Here is a 9,439-nt window from a genome sequence, read left to right as displayed (position 1 = left end):
AATTTAAAAAGAAACAAATAATAACGCCAGTCCCCGGCAACGGCGCCAAAAATTGACAGGTTGTCGAAACCTGTGCAATAATAAAATTAAACCTAATTGCCAGTTAAAATGACCAAAACCCACTTCCAAGTACTGGAGCAGGGACTCTAGGTGTGCAATGGGTTACTTGATTCACCCTGTTCCCGAAGAGTTTGCTTGATCCGATATACCCGAATAGAATGGTTATTTCTTTTCACAAATAATTATGAATTCGTAGACAGGGCAAGTAGGGTCGTATCCACAGGGATTGGGTATATTCGTTTCTTAAGAAATCCCAAGTGACACAGGGGGGTGATTTTGTAGGAACGACGATAATTAAATAAATTCGAATAAGTAAATAAAAATAAACAACTAACTAACAATTAAACCACAATTCACTGGACTCAGGATAACAATAATTGAAGGCCTAAATCAATTAAAACAAGGAAATAATAAAAAATAAAATAAAATAGGCAATTAAAAGTCAAATGGCAATCCACTACAACCAAGGAAATATTAACTAAAGATCTAGCCAAGAAGTAACTTCAGCAATGGTTTACCTAATTGATCATTGATGCAAAGCAATCCCAATTATTTACCAATAAATAGGTTATAACTACCAAACAAGCGATGGCAGTCAACCCCTCCTTACTGTGTCGGTGATCAAGGTACGCCCGTTAATCACTGCTCTAATTGAGTAATAATCCTAGGTACGCCTGTAGAATTTAATTCCCCAACTGCCTTACGTATTAGAGGAGCCCTATTCTAACTAAATAACACACTATCAGGGTTATTTTAGATTAGCCCGCGTATCCCCCTGACATGAATCTAATCGTGCCAGTTGTCACTATTTTGAGGTAATTAAATAATTACGGATTTAATACCCCAATTGACAATAGACTACCCAATCAATTAATTATCCGGATCCAAGACAACCAATTAATTAAATAACCATAAGCATAGCAATCAGGGAAAATGCGAATACCAATAGATGAAAGAAAAAGATTAAATTAAATTGATCTCACAATCTTTAGGCGAACCAGAGCCTTCGTTGCTCCTTGGCTAGAAGGGAGGAATTTAGTTCATATTTGATGCGTAAACCTCAGACAAAATTGCAAAGGAAATCGCAGCCATCTTTCGTCTAAATTTGGACAATCCAATTCGTCCGAATACTGAATAAATAGAAAAGCTACAGAAGGCCATTCATGGCTTCCATTCTGTTCCGCGCACAGAGGAAAAGAAGAGAAATACTGAAAGTAGCTAAAGAAGAAGAAAAAGTCAAGCCCAGGCTGGCTAAGCTCCTGACATTCGTAAGTCTCAAAAGCAAAAAGATAAACTCCTTGGAAAAGTCAACAACCTTTTCTTCTCAGCTAAAGACCAAAAGAAAAAACTAAGCATAAAAGCCAGCCCCCTTTTTGATCATTTTTTCTTCCTTCTTATTGCGGCGGCTCACCAGGAGGGAGAAGCCCTCCGCCCGTTCTTTCTTGCGGAAATTACCAAAATGGGCATCATATCCTCTTTGCCAAAAATATCCCTGGAATAAGCTCTGTGGCTTGGACATCTTTTCTGTCAAACTTGGCACTTGTTATCGTATTTTCGTTCTACTCCCTGAAATAAATGCAAAATACTAAAAATGAGTAAAATCCTGCAATTAATCCACATCAAGTCAGGTAATAGGAGGAATTAATAATAAAATAAATAAATAAATTGCAACCTATCACCAAACAAATCAATTATTTACTATTTACCAAAGTAATCCTTGTTCAGATTGCCATATTTCTTTCAAAAAAATTATATCTTTTCTACGAATTGATTTTTTAATAATTTTTTTTTTACATTTTCTACAGATATATTCGAGAACTCTAGAAAATAACAACAAAAAAACAGTTCTACTCACAAGATAAGTCCAGCTGTCAACAATTCAACAGGGAAGTGTTGAGAATGTTCCCCAAAGCTTATGGGCTTTGACATGCACAGCTGTCAAGGATTTTTTCAAAAATAATTTTGGTAAAATAATAAATAAAAAAAATCTATAAATCTTGTGGTGGCCAAATTTCATAAATTAAATAAACAACCGACTTTTGTACAATACGCGTAAGAGAATCTTAGCCCATGTCCTTGCGGACTTTTGGATAAATAGACCTCTTTTCAACCGACCAGATCACAGATGACGGCTTAATCCTAACCGTTCATTCTCTTCCCAAACATCTATAAATACCCAATCCCCTCGACTGGCATTCACCGTTTTCGCCTGCTAGTTGTGTGGTAAGATTTTTGCCTGCTGTTCTTCGTCGTAGGTTTTGTTTAGGTTCTAGGGTTAGGTTTTCCCTAAATTAGATTCGTTTGCTGTGGATTTTGTCTCAGTTGAAGGTTAGGATCTTCAATTGATGATCATCGCTGGCTCGATCGTTGCTTCTATGGTTTGATGATTTGGTTAATTTGAAGCTTATTATCGCTAATTTTTTATGGTGATTTTCGAGATTTAATCATGATTGTGTTTTTGGCGGTGGATTTGTTGTTTCGAAGGATCGAACGGGATGGGTACCAGTTTTTGCACTAGTTTCGGTTTGTTTACGTGGTAATTTCTGGTGGTAATTTCTGGATCATTCCAATTATCGGACAAATTTGACATCAATTTTCCTTCAAAGTTAGCCCTTTTTGGTTCTTCTTTTTGGTTTTCTTGCTGTGCTTCTTGTAGAATGATGGATTTCGGGCCATGTGGAGTGGGAAGGAACTATCTCTTGGATGGATGTGAGGGTAATCTGAATCTGGAGTTTTTATTTCATTCATATCTGTGGTTGTTATTGTTGTAGGCGGTGCTCTTGACTTTCAGTAGTTTTGGTGTGGTAACGATCGAGGATTGATGAGGAAGATTCAACTTTTACTATTGTTGGGTTTGTTGATTAGTAATTTCTGGATCGTTCTTTGTTATCAAGATTTTCGTGTTTTCTTTTTCTGGTTCTTTTGATGTTCTCGTTATGGTGTGGCAGAATCGTAGTCTTCGGTGGGGCTAAAAAAGACTTTCTGGACGCGTATATTATACGGCATCGGGAATGTTTTCCCTCGTCCCTTTTTTGGTTTCCCTTTTTATTTCCTGAAAAAATTAGTCGGGGAGTCTATCAGTAACTGGCCTTATGTGTTGTATTGATTTAGGGGAGCTTGGATACAAGAGGGTTTACCCTGCTATACTGGTTTACCAAATTCGAGAGAAGTTTTCTCTGTCCTCCTTTTCTGCTGTTTGACGGAGTTTTTTGGCTATAGATGCTGAGTTGTTCTGCGAGACAGGTGTTCGTTTTCTGATTTGCTTCATTACTTGTGTTGTGCAATATAGGATTTCAGTGATTCGGAGTTGCGGTGATAACTGAGCCTTCCTTCCTCAGATGGTAAACTGATTTGGAGGGAGTTATCTTCTCACCCATAATCTTGTGCTTCAGGAATTTATGCTTTTGGCACCTTTTGATATCTGCACGCTGTTCTATCTAGTTTTTTTTTTTCTTTTTTGGAACTTACAGGACACGCTGTGTTGAAATAGCTTTCAACCTCTCCATTCAATTTGCCTGCACCTATTTCGCTGCTCTTCTCTTGAGTCTAGGATTGTGTTGTGCAATATAGGGTTTCAGTGATTCGGAGTTGTGGTGATAACTGAGCCTTCCTTCCTCAGATGGTAAACTGATTCGGAGGGAGTTATCTTCTCACCCATAATCTTGTGCTTGAGGAATTTATGCTTTTGGCACCATTCAATTTACCTGCACCTATTTTGCTGCTCTTTCTCTTGAGTCTAGGATTGTGTTGTGCAATATAGGGTTTCAGTGATTCGGAGTTGTGGTGATAACTGAGCCAGCCTTCCTCAGATGGTAAACTGATTTGGAGGGAGTTATCTTCTCACCCATAATCTTGTGCTTGAGGAATTTATGCTTTTGGCACCTTTTGATATCTGCACACTGTTTTCTCGAGTTTTTTTTTTCTTTTTTAGAACTTCAGGACACACACTGCTGAAATAGCTTTCAACCTCTCCATTCAATTTGCCTGCACCTACTTTGCTGCTCTTTCTCGAGTCTAGGATTAGCAGAAGGTTAGGATCTTCAATTGATGATCTTCACTGGGTTCGACCGTTGCTTCTATGGTTTGATGATTTGATTAATTTGAAGCTTATTATCGCTAATTTTTTTATGGCGATTTTTGAGATTTAATCATGGTTGTTTCCGGGCGGTGGCTCTGGTATTTCGAAGGATTGAACGGGAAGGATACCATTTTTTGCAGTAGTTTTGGTTTGTTTATGTGGTAATTTCTGGATAATTCCAATTATCAGACAAATTTGACATCAAGTCTCCTCCAAAATTAATGCTTTTCTGGTTTTTTTGATGTGCTTATTGCAGAATGATGGATTTCGGGCATGTACAGTGGGAAGGAACTCTCTCTTGGATGGATGTGAGCGTAATCTGAATCCTGGAGTTTTTTTTTCATATCTGTGGTGTGGTTATTGTTGTTCTTATTGCTGTAGGCGGTGATCTGGACTTTGAATAGTTTTGGTGTGGTGTCGTTCGAAGATTGATGAAGATTTGTGTTTTTACTATTGTCGGGTTTGTTGATTAGTAATTTCCCGATTGTTCTTTGTTATCAAGATCGTCGTCTTTTCTTTTTCTTGTTCTTTTGATGTCCTCGTGGCTTGGCAGAATCCTAGCCTTAGGTGGAGCTAAAAAAGATATTGCATCCGAATATTATACGAAATTGGGAGTTTTTCCCTCCTCCCTTTTTGGTTTCCTTTCTTATTTCCTGAAAAAATTAGGCGGGGAGTCAATTAGTAACTGGCCCTCTCTGTTGTATTGATTTAGGGGAGCTTGAATGCAAGAGGGTCTGGTCGCATTTTTTATCCTGCTATACTGGTTTACAAGATTCCAGAAGTTTTACAAGATTCCAGAAGTTCTCTGTCCTTGTTTTCTGCTGTTTGACTAGGGAGTTCTCTGGCTAAAGGTGCTGGTTTGCTCTGTGAGACAGCTGTGTTCGTTTTCTGATTTCCTGCATCAATCTGTGTTGTGCAATACCGGGTTTCAGTGATTTGGAGTTGTGATAACTGAGCCTTCCTTCCTCAGATGGTAAACTGTTTTGGAGGGAGTTATTTTCTTACAAACAATCTTGTACTTGAGGAATTTATGCTTTTGGCACCTTTTGATACCTGTACACAGTTTTGTCGAGTATTTTTCTTTTTGAGAACTCCAGGAGAAACACCGTTGAAATAGCTTTCAACCTCTCCATCCAATTTGCGCACATACTTTGCTGCTTCTCCATCAGAGTTATCTTTGCCCATTTGTTGTCTTCAGGGTTTTGAATTTATTTTGGTTCCATATGGTCCTCAGATGCTTAGGATTGTGTCAATGTGGCAATATTGCTGCTGTCAGGTATTTCTTAGCTTTTAAATTCTGCCATCAAACATGTTTTTCTAGGTAGTTCCCATAGAATTTTCTTCTTGATCCGAACAAGAATCAAGTTTATGCTTGTTACATGAATAGGTTTGGTGTTATGGTAGATTATCTGAATTTGTCAATTCATTTGTCAGTTCTCATCTTTGCATCCAATTTCAGTTTTGTTGGCTTTTTGTGTCACTTGCAACTTTAATGAGAGGAAGGTCTCTTGTATGTTGCTCTGTGAATTAATTGGACGTATTTGAACATAATCTCTTATTTTGGGCTCAACATTGGTATTTCAGTCGTTGCTTTAGGTTGTGTTGCTATATGTTGTGGCTCTGGGTTTCAGCAATTTTTGTGGTGTTGATTGAGGATTGATCTTGAGGTTTTGCGGTTTGTTGATGTAGTTATTCTTGAATGGTTCTGGTTGATGTTTAAAGGTTGTCTTCTTTTCTGGTTCTTTGATGTGGTCTGAGAATGATGGAGTTCTGCGTATGGAAGTAATTCTTGGATGGAGGGAAGCAAAAAAGAGCTTCTTGGATGGATGAATGTGATAAATCGGGAGTTTTTTCTCTGCCAACCAATTCTTTCTTTTGCCTACAAATAGCTGGTATTCGTTGGTAATAGCTTATTTATTGTCTGCATTTTAGGGAAGTTTGGATCGGAGCATTCTCGGCATTTGTGTGACCTGCTATTCCAGTTTTCAAGATTTTGGAGGAGCTTTCTCTTTCCCTACTTGTTTTTCTGCTGTTTCCTTGAAATTGATTAGGAAATTTGTGGATTTGCTCCTTGTTCTCTAATTTCCCATATTACTAGGGTGCTGCAACTTAGGGTTTCAGTGAAGTGATTCGTGATTCTTTGATGGATGGAAGCAAAAAAGAGCTCTTCTTGGATGGATGAATGTGATAAATCGGGAGTTTTTTTTTTCTGCCAACCAATTCTTTCTGTTGAATAAAAATAGTTGGTATTCGTTGGTAATAGCTTATCTATTGTCTTCATTTTAGGGAAGTTTGGATTGGAGCATTCTCGTCATTTGTGTGACCTGCTATTCCAGTTTACAAGATTTTGGAGGAGCTCTCTCTTTCCCTACTTGTTTTTCTGCTGTTTCCTTGAAATTGATTAGGATATCTGTGGATTTGCTCCTCTTCTCTAATTTCCTATATTACTATGGTGCAGCTTGGGGTTTTAGTGAAGTGATTCGTGCTTCACACTTGCCTCCCCATTCTCAGATCAAGGGCTAGATAAATTTTTTGGAGGGAGTTATTTTCTCACCTACACAAATTGTTCTTTTGTGCTAGAGGAATTTAGGGGTTTCAATGCCTTAATTATAATTTATCTGTGAATCTTTTTGGCCTGGCGGCATTTCTTGCAGAGTCAACGATGAATAGAACGGGTTATAACCAAATGCATCTCTGTGCTTATTCAAGTTTATTTGTGTGGGTGGGGTTCCTGGTATTTTGCTCATTCAGCTTGATCTGAAGAAGTGTTAAGGCTATGCATATTGGTCTGATTGCATGGTAAATTATCGACAGTTTTTATTTTAAGATTATTCTCATCTTTGTGCCAAGTCTTTGTAGGCTATTCATGTTCTCATACTTCTTTGCAGAACACTACTTGAGATGGAACATGGGCTTTTTGGATGCGATGTTTCTTAGAATTATGGGATGCGGTTCTTCTTGGAATTATGGAATTGATGTGATTGTGATCCTTAATTTTGAGTTTTGCTTTCTGCTTTATTTTTGTATTGCTGTACTCAGTTGCTCTGGTTTTTGAGCAGTTCCCCTATAGAGTTGATTGGTAAAAAGACAGTAAAAAGATTTTGAGGTTAATGACGGTTTGTTTTGTTCTTGGTGATTTTTCAAGATTTGTTTTCTCTTCTCTGGCTCTTTTGATGTCATTTTTCAAGAATAGTGGATTTCTGGTATGTGGAGGCTAGAAGAGCTCTCTCTTGGATGGATGTGAATAAAATCGGGAGATTTTCTTTTCAACCTGGTCTTTTTTTGTTCTCTCTTGCCTGAAAAAATCAGGTGGGTGATGGCTTCTCTCCGTTGTCTTGATTTTAGGGAAGCTTGTTCCAGGAGTGTCGGTGTGTTTGGTACCCTGCTAACTGGTTTTGTAACAAGATATTGGATAAGCGCTCTCTTTCCCTACTCTCTTTTTTTGGCTGTTTTCTTTAAAAAATGATTTTCTCTACTTGTTCTTTAATTTACTATGTCATTTTAATTTACTGTGTCTGTGTCGAATCTAGGATTTCAGTGATTCAGAGGGGTGGCCAAAAGATAGGTATCTGTCCTCAGATCAAAGGCTAGTACATTACTATAGAGGGGTTTATCTTCATACCTATGCTTATCATTCTTTTTTGGCTTGAGCATTTCTAGGGTTTTGGTACTTTTTGATGTCTGTAGACTATTATAAATATAATCTAAAATATTTGTAAATCTCTTCTTCCATAGTCCACCATGCTTGTAGAAATGCCTTATGCATTATTTGTTGTCAGTAATTGCTTGGAAGTCTCTGTTCCTGATCCTCAAGGAAAAGGTATCACTGTGTGTTTTGTTCTTGTTGATTTTTCAAGATTTGTCCTTTCTTCTCTGGTTCTTTTGATGTCGTCTTTCAAGAAAAGTGGATTTGTGGTGTGTGTAGGCGAGAAGAGCTCTCTCTTGGATGGATGGGAATAAATCGGGAGATTTTCTTTTCAACCTGCTATTTCTATGTTCTCTTTGCCTGAAAAAATCACTGGGGGTGGTGGGTGATGGCTTCTGTCTTTTTTTATTTTTAGGAGCTTGTTCCCGGAGTGTTGGTGCATTTGGGACCCTGCTAACTGGTTTTGTAACAAGATTTTGGATGAGCTCTCTCTTTCGTTGCCTTTTTTTTTTTTTTTTTTTGTCTCCTTTCAAGTCATATAGATGGTAAAGATGTGGCTCTAGTCTACATGGAATTTGATTGACGACTTTGATGTTTGAATGTGGAAAGAAACTTCTGATATGCCATGGGGTGCGGCATAAGATGCAACTCAGTATGGGTTCATGGTCCTGGTGAAGTAGGTATATTTCTTGCCTCCTATCGTTCTTGGGCTTTTGGTGTGTGGTAACTGGTATGTCCATTATTGTTGAAGAGGGTCTAACGGGAGTCGTCCTCTATTGCCATTGAATACTCAGCTGCTAGCGTTCATCATCTACAGTTGAATGGAAGAGAAATTCGGTTATGCTCAGTTAGTTAGCAGATGCTTGATGCATGCAATATCTGCTTTCGTAGTCATGTAAGAACAGGTACTGTTATTGTTCAGTCATGTAATAACAGATGTAGTCATGTAAGAACAGGTACTGTTATTGTTCAGTCATGTAAAAACAGATGCATGCAATCTGTTTTTGTAGTCATCAACTTACATACCACTGGTACTGGTATTTTGTGTGAATTTCATTTCATACTTGAATTTTGTGATCCTCTGGTACGTAGGTTTAGTATGCAACTTTAAAGTGCATGTAACTGAATTCTGTCTATCCTTGGGAAGAAGCTGTTGGCCAATCTTTGCTTATGTTCCTAACAGATATGGTGTGGCATCAAGAGGTCCAATCTAAGATCAGCAATAGTATGCGTTGCTGTTTTGGGAGATGGTTCCATGTTGGCAGGCCCTGGCACAGGTTTTTATGTTCATAGAACCATTTGTAAATGATTGACAAATTGAGAGGAATCCAAATGCCTTGTTTACGAGTATTGAAAATCATTAATTTGGTTGAAGTGCGTACACAACTTTGAGGTTGATTTCGTTGGATTTTTCATGAGAGTTCCTGTTTTCCAGGTCAACTTATCATTAGTTCTATATGCCTGTGCAGCTTAAGCCCCTGTGATTGTATGACTGTCCCATAAGTAGGGTCTATTTGTTGGATGATTGCAATACATAATATTTGATCTTTATCAGTCTTTAGCATTATGATTTTTTTCAAAAATTTTTAAGTTTTTTATTTTATTTTATTTTTTGTATGTAAATCTGTTTTATATCCCATTCTCTTCAGTGGAGC

General features: G+C 37.8%; 1 long non-coding RNA gene across 9 annotated transcripts; it reads left to right on the top strand.

Annotated features, from left to right (window-relative positions):
- The first annotated feature begins 2,115 nt into the window (after positions 1-2,115).
- Positions 2,116-9,158, top strand: LOC113715353 (uncharacterized). Of its 9 annotated transcripts, XR_011823009.1 has the most exons (4): positions 2,117-6,937; positions 7,027-8,464; positions 8,579-8,689; positions 8,968-9,158. It is a non-coding gene; the product is annotated as an uncharacterized lncRNA (long non-coding RNA). The 9 variants fall into 9 exon arrangements; XR_011823007.1 differs by having other exon boundaries at positions 2,116-6,937; positions 7,027-8,740; XR_011823010.1 differs by having other exon boundaries at positions 7,027-8,679.
- Positions 9,159-9,439: the final 281 nt, after the last annotated feature.

This window comes from Coffea arabica, chromosome 11c (assembly GCF_036785885.1).
Source record: "Coffea arabica cultivar ET-39 chromosome 11c, Coffea Arabica ET-39 HiFi, whole genome shotgun sequence".
Classification (NCBI taxonomy): domain Eukaryota; kingdom Viridiplantae; phylum Streptophyta; class Magnoliopsida; order Gentianales; family Rubiaceae; genus Coffea; species Coffea arabica.
The sequence above is the reverse complement of the archived record's forward strand: the minus strand, read 5'-3'. Positions and strand labels throughout refer to the sequence as shown.